The sequence below is a fragment of the Chrysochloris asiatica genome, unplaced genomic scaffold (assembly GCF_000296735.1).
Source record: "Chrysochloris asiatica unplaced genomic scaffold, ChrAsi1.0 scaffold00038, whole genome shotgun sequence".
Taxonomy (NCBI): domain Eukaryota; kingdom Metazoa; phylum Chordata; class Mammalia; order Afrosoricida; family Chrysochloridae; genus Chrysochloris; species Chrysochloris asiatica.
The window spans coordinates 17,598,779-17,605,288 of record NW_006408556.1 but is presented as its reverse complement, the minus strand read 5'-3'; positions in this window follow the sequence as shown (position 1 = coordinate 17,605,288).

Sequence of the window (6,510 nt, the reverse complement as noted above, 5' to 3'; positions counted from 1 at the left end):
AAAAAAGATGGAAGACATGCACAGAGTCACTGGAGCAAAAGAAACAGTCAAGGTTCAACCATTTCAAGAGGCAGAATATGATAAAACCAGATGGTATTGGTGAAAATAAGGCATTGGCAAAAAAATAAGCCTCCAGGAATTGAAGGAATGCAAATGAAATCTTTCAACAAACTGATGGAGCACAGGAGACGTTCACTCATCTATGCCAAGAAATTTGGACAACCATTTGGAAGAGATCCGTATTTGTGCACATTCCAAAGTTAGGTGAGCCAACAGATTGCAGAAATCTGTGGTGGCTTGCATGTTGCTCTGATGATGGAAGTTATGCCACCGGTATTTTAAATGCCAGCAGGATACACCCAGTAGTCTTGGTGTGGCACTGTTGGATAAGCATTTGACCACAACATCGGTTTGAACCACAAGATTGGCAGTTCAAACTCACCTGCTCTTCAGAAACCCTATGCAGGGTCACCATAAGTCAGAATCAATTCAACAGCACTTAACAACAACAAGACACATCCATGGTGGACAAGTTTCAGCTGAGCTTCCAGACAAAGACAGACTAGGAAGAAGAGGCAGGCTTCTTCTGAATGTTTAGCCACTGAAAACAGTGGAACATTGTCAGATAACACCAGAATACTGAATACTGAAACACAATGAGGCGTACAAGAATATTGTCAAACATCATGCCAAAAGATGAGCTCCTCAGATTGCAAGGCACTCAAAATATGGCTCGGAAGGAGCTGTTTCCTCAAAATAGATTTGACCGTGTTGACAAAAATGAAGTAAAACTTTTGGGACCTTCATTTGTTGATGGGGTGCAACTCACAATAAAGAGAAACAACTGTAAATATCCATTAATAATCAGAACATAGACTGTATGAAGTATGAATCTAGAAAATTGGAAGTTGTCAAAATGAAATGAAACACATAAAGATCAATATCCTAGGCATTAATGAACCAAAATGGATTGGTATTGGCCATTTTTTATCTGACACATATGATTTATTACACCAGAAAGGACAAATTGAAAAGGAATGGCATGGCATTCATCATCAAAAAGAACATTTCAAGATCTATCTTGAAGTATAATGCTGTCTGTGACAGGATAATATCCCTACAGCTACAACACCACTATTATTCAAATTTACACACCAATCACTAAAGACAGTGATAATGAAATTGAAGAATTCTTCCAACTTCTTCATTCTGAAATGGATCAAAACTGCAATCAAAATGCATTGATAATTACTGTTGATTAGAATATGAAGGTGGTGAGTAGTTGGAAAATATGGCCTTGGTGATAGAAACAATGCTGGAGATGACATGATAGAACTTTGCAAGACCAATTATTTCCTCATTGCAAATACCCTTTTAAACAACATAAAAGATGACTATACACATGAATATCACATATTCTTGTATACACAAGAAATATTTCTTGTATACACAGAAATCAAATTGATTACATCTGTGAGAAGAGATTTTGGAAAAACATCAAACAATCAGTAAAAACAAGGCCAAGGGCAGACTTCAAAACAGACCATCAATTTTTCATATACAAGTTCAGGTTGAAGCTGAAGGAAAAACAAGTCCATGAGAACCAAAATTTGACCTTGAACATATCCCACCTGAATTTAAAGACTGTCTCAAGAACAGACTAGATGAATTAGACACTAATGACTGAAGACCCGGAGAGTTGTGGGATGACATCAAGAGCATGACACAAGAAGAAAATGAAAGGTAATTAAGAAGACAAGAAAGAAGGAAAAAGACCAAAATGGATGTCAGAAGAGACACAGAAATTTGCTCTCCAGTGTAAGCACTAAAACAAATGGAAGAAATGAGGAAGTAAAAAAACTGAACAGAAAATTTCAAAGGGCAGCTTGAAAAGCAAAGTTAAATATTACAATGGAATGTGCAAAGACCTGGAGTTAGGAAACCAGAAGGAAAGAACACACTCAGTATTTCTCAAGCTGAAAGAACTGAAGAAAAAATTCAAGCCTCAACTTGTAATTCTGAAGGATTCTATGGGCAAAATGTTAAATGATGCAAGAAACATCAAAAGAAGATGGAAAGAATACACAGAATCACGGTACCAAAAAGAAACAGATGATGTTCAGTCATTTCAAGAGCCTATGGTAAGGAAGGAAGAAGTCCAAGATACACTGAAAGCATTGGCAAAGAACATGGCTGGAAACTGATGGAACACAAATTGAAATCTTTCAACAAACATGTAGCACTGGAGACACTCACTCATCTATGCCAAGAAATTTGCAAGACAGCTACCTGGTCAACTGATTAGAAGAGATTCATGTTTGTGCCGATTCCAAAGAGAAGTAATCCAAAGAATGTGGAAATCATTTGAAAATATCATTAATATCACATGCAAGTAAATTTTTGCTAAAGATAATTTTAAAACAGCTGCAACAGTACCTTGACAAGGAACTGCCATAGGTTCAGGCCCGACTCAGACGAGGATATGGAATGAGAGATATAATTTCTGATGTCAGATGGATCCTGGCTGACAGCAGAGAATGCCAGAAAGATGATTGTTGTTGCTGTCAAGTGTCATCAAGTCAATTGTGGCTCATAGCAACCCTGTATAGGGTTTCCAAAGAGCAGCTGGTAAGTTTGAATCATTGACCTTGTGGTTCAAATCAACCTTGTGCTCCAGTGCTTATCCTACAATGCCACATCAGGACCTGTGCTTTATTGACTAATCAAAGGCTTTTAATTGTGTGGATCATGACAAACTACGGACACCACTGCAGAGAATGAGTATTCTGGAACACTTATTCGTGCTCTTGAGGAACCTGTACATAAACCAAGAGGCAGTCATTCAAACAGAACAAGAGGACACTGAATGGTTTAAAATCAGGAAACATATGTACCAAGGTTGTGTTCTTTCACCATACTTATTCAATCTGTATGCTGAGCAAATTATCTGAGGAACTGGATTATATGAAGAACATGGCATCAGGATTGAAGGAAGACTCATTAATACCTTTGATATGCAGATGATACAGCCTTGCTTGCTGAAAGTCAAGAAGATTTAAAATACTTACTGATAAAGATCAAAGAACACAGCCTTCAGTATGGGTTGCACCGCAATGTAAAGTAAACAAAAATCCTCACCACTGGATCATTAGCAAACATCGTGATAAATGGAAAGAAGAGTGCTGGTGTGGCACTCTAGGATAAGCACTAGACTGCAAGGTTGGTTTGAAACACAAGATTGGCAGTTTGAATTCACCAGTCACTCCTTGGAAACCCTATACACAGTCACTGTGAGTCAGAACTGATTTGACAACAACAACAAATGGAGAAAAATTGAAGTTGCCAAGTACTTCATTTAATTGGATCCACTCTCAAAACTCATGCAAGCAGCAGCCAAGAAATCAAATAATGTGCATTAGGCAAATCTGCTGCTCAAGAACTCTTTGAAGTGTTCAAGACCAAAGATAACAGTTTGATGACTAAGTGTGCCTGACCCAGGCCATTTTCAAGAGCTTCATATGCATGTGAAAGTTGGACAATGACTAAGGAAGACCATAGAAGAATTCATGCATTTGAGTTAGGGTGTTGGAGAAGAAAATTAAAACTACCCTGGACAACCAGAAGAACAAACACATCTGGGTTGGAAGAAATACAACCAGAATGGGCTAGAAGCCAGGGTGGCTTGAGTTTGTCTCTCATACTTTGGGCATGTTATTAAGAGGAACCATACCCTGGAGAAAGACATCCTGCTAGGTGAAGTGTAGCGTCAGTGAAAAAGAGGAAGACCCCCTCAATGAGATGGACTGACATAGTGGCAGCAATAATGAGCTCAAGCTTAACATTGATTTTGAGGATGGCACCAGACAGGGCAGTGTTCCATTCTGTTGTGCATAGTGTCTCTATGAACTGGAACTGGCTCAATGGTACCTAGAACAAAAACAATATCATTAATATCACATGCAAGTAAAATTTTGTTGAAGATATTCAAAACAACTCTAAAGTACATCAGTAAGGAACTGCCAGAAATTCAAGCCAGATTGATAAGATGTAGAATGAGTGATATCATTGCTGACACCAGATGGATCTTGTCTAATAGCAGAGAATGCTAGAAAGATGCTCTCTTGTGCTTGATTGACTATGCAAAGGCTTTCAAATGTGTAGATCATGACAAGCTATGGATAACATTATGAAAATGGGTATTCCAGAACACTTCATTGTGCTCATGAGGGACCTGTACATAGAATAGGAGACAATTGTTAGAAAAGAACAAGAGGATGTTGAATAGCTTAAAAATCAGAAAAGGTATGCTCCAAGATTGTACCCTTTCACCATACTTATTAATCTCTGGTAACGTAGTGGTTACGAATTGGGCTGCGAACCTTAAGGTCAGCAGTTCGAAACTACCAGCTGCTCCGCGGGAGAAAGATGAGACTTTCTACTCCCGTAAAGATTTACACCCTTGGAAACCCTGTACAGGGTCGCTATGGGTCGCAACTGACTTGACGGCACTTAACAACAACAACATTCATCTGTATGCTGACCAAATAATCTGAGAAGCTGGATTATATGAAGAAGAATGTGACATTAGAATGGAGGAAGACTCATTAACCACCTGTGATACACAGATGATACAACCTTACTTGCTGAAAGTGAAGAGGACTCAAAACACTGATGAAAATCAAAGACAATAGCCTTAAATATGGATTGTATCTCAATGAAAAGAAACCAAAAATCTTCACAACTGGACCAGTAAATAACATCACGATAAATGGAGAAAAGACTGAAGTTGTCAAAGAGTTCATTTATTTGTATCCACGATCAATAGTCATGGAAGCAGCAGTCAAGAAATCAAATGATGTATTGCATTAGGCATCTCTGCTGCACAAGACCTCTTTATAATGTCTAAGAGCAAAGGTATCAGTTTGAGGACTAAAAGGTGCAACTTACCCAAACATAGCATTTTCAGTAGTACATAGCATTTTCAGTAGCCTCATATTCATGTGAAAGTTGGACAATGAATAAAGAAGAGCATAGATGAATTGATGCATTTGAATTATGGTGTTGGAGAAAAATATTGAAAGTAATACGGGTTGCCAGAAGAACAAACATATCTGTATTGGAAGAAGTACAGCCAGAATGCTCCTTAGAACTCAAGATGACGAGGCTTCATCTCTCATACGTTGGACATATTATTAAGAAGGGACTAGTCTCTGGAAAAGGACATCATGTTAGATAAAGTGGAGAGTCAGTGAAAAAGAGAAGACATACAATGAGATGGATTGGCACAGTGGTAGCAGCAATGGCTCAAATATAACAGCAATTGTGAGGATGTCACAGGACTAAGAAGTGTTTCATTCTCTTGTGTATAGGGTTTTGATGTGTCTGAACTGACTTGATGAAACTTAACAACAGCTACTACTAATTTATTTCAATTGTATTTTTACAGAACTATGGGGTGCTGATGGATCTTAAGTAAAAGGAAAAAGAAAGAAGATGATGATCTTTCACCACAGATAGCCTGAAAAACAATGAAGCATAGCAACTTGCTGGACCCAGGCTTCAGTCCTCAGACATCTCTTCTCTATCTGTAGTCTCACTTCTAAACTCTTCTAATCTAATGACTCCACCTTTAAAATATATCTTCCTTCATCCACTTCTCATTAACTCCACTGTTTCACCATTGTCTAAGCTGAAGTCATTCACCTGAACTACTGCAGAAGAAGCCTCCTAAATGGTCTTCGCATTCCCACCCTCAGAGGTTCCTCTAGTCTATGCCTTATGCAGCACCAAGAGGGAGTCTTTTAAAGCCTAAGACATGCCAACAAGCAGCAAAACACTTAAAGCAATGAGCACAACTAGTGTCTAGATGTTGATCTCTAATTCCTTGGTAAAAGGATCCATCTATTCCAGGCCTGGAGTCTTGATCACTCGAAAACATATGATTGGACCTCAACATAGAGAAATGCTCAACGGGCAATAGGAATTAGTCCAAAGAACACAGGCACTAACTTGAACAGACTCTCACTGGACAAAATTTGGTCATGCTGAAAAAAGCAGCTGAAAGAATCCATGATTCCTCCATGCTACTGGAATATGATCCACAAGATTGGCAGTTCAAAACCCACTAGCTGCTCCTCAGAAACCCTATGCAGGATCGCTGTGAGTCGGAACCGACTCCACACATACAACCACTACCAGAAAAAAAGGAGAGTGGGTTCATACTTACAGAAGACTTTCAGTTGATAAATATAGAAGGAATTATAAAATCCAAATATCATCTTTGCAACCACCAATGTAAAAACTGATTCAGGCAAGGACCATCAATAAATGCTAATATCATTGTGTGAAAAATTGTTGAGAAAGAGGATATTCATACACTCTCAAAGTCTCACAGTTATAAATAAATTAATGAGGCAATTGTTGATGTTGTTATTGTTGTTGTTAGGTGCCATTGAGTCGGTACCAACTCATAGCAACCCTATGCACAACAGAACAAAATACTGCCTGGTC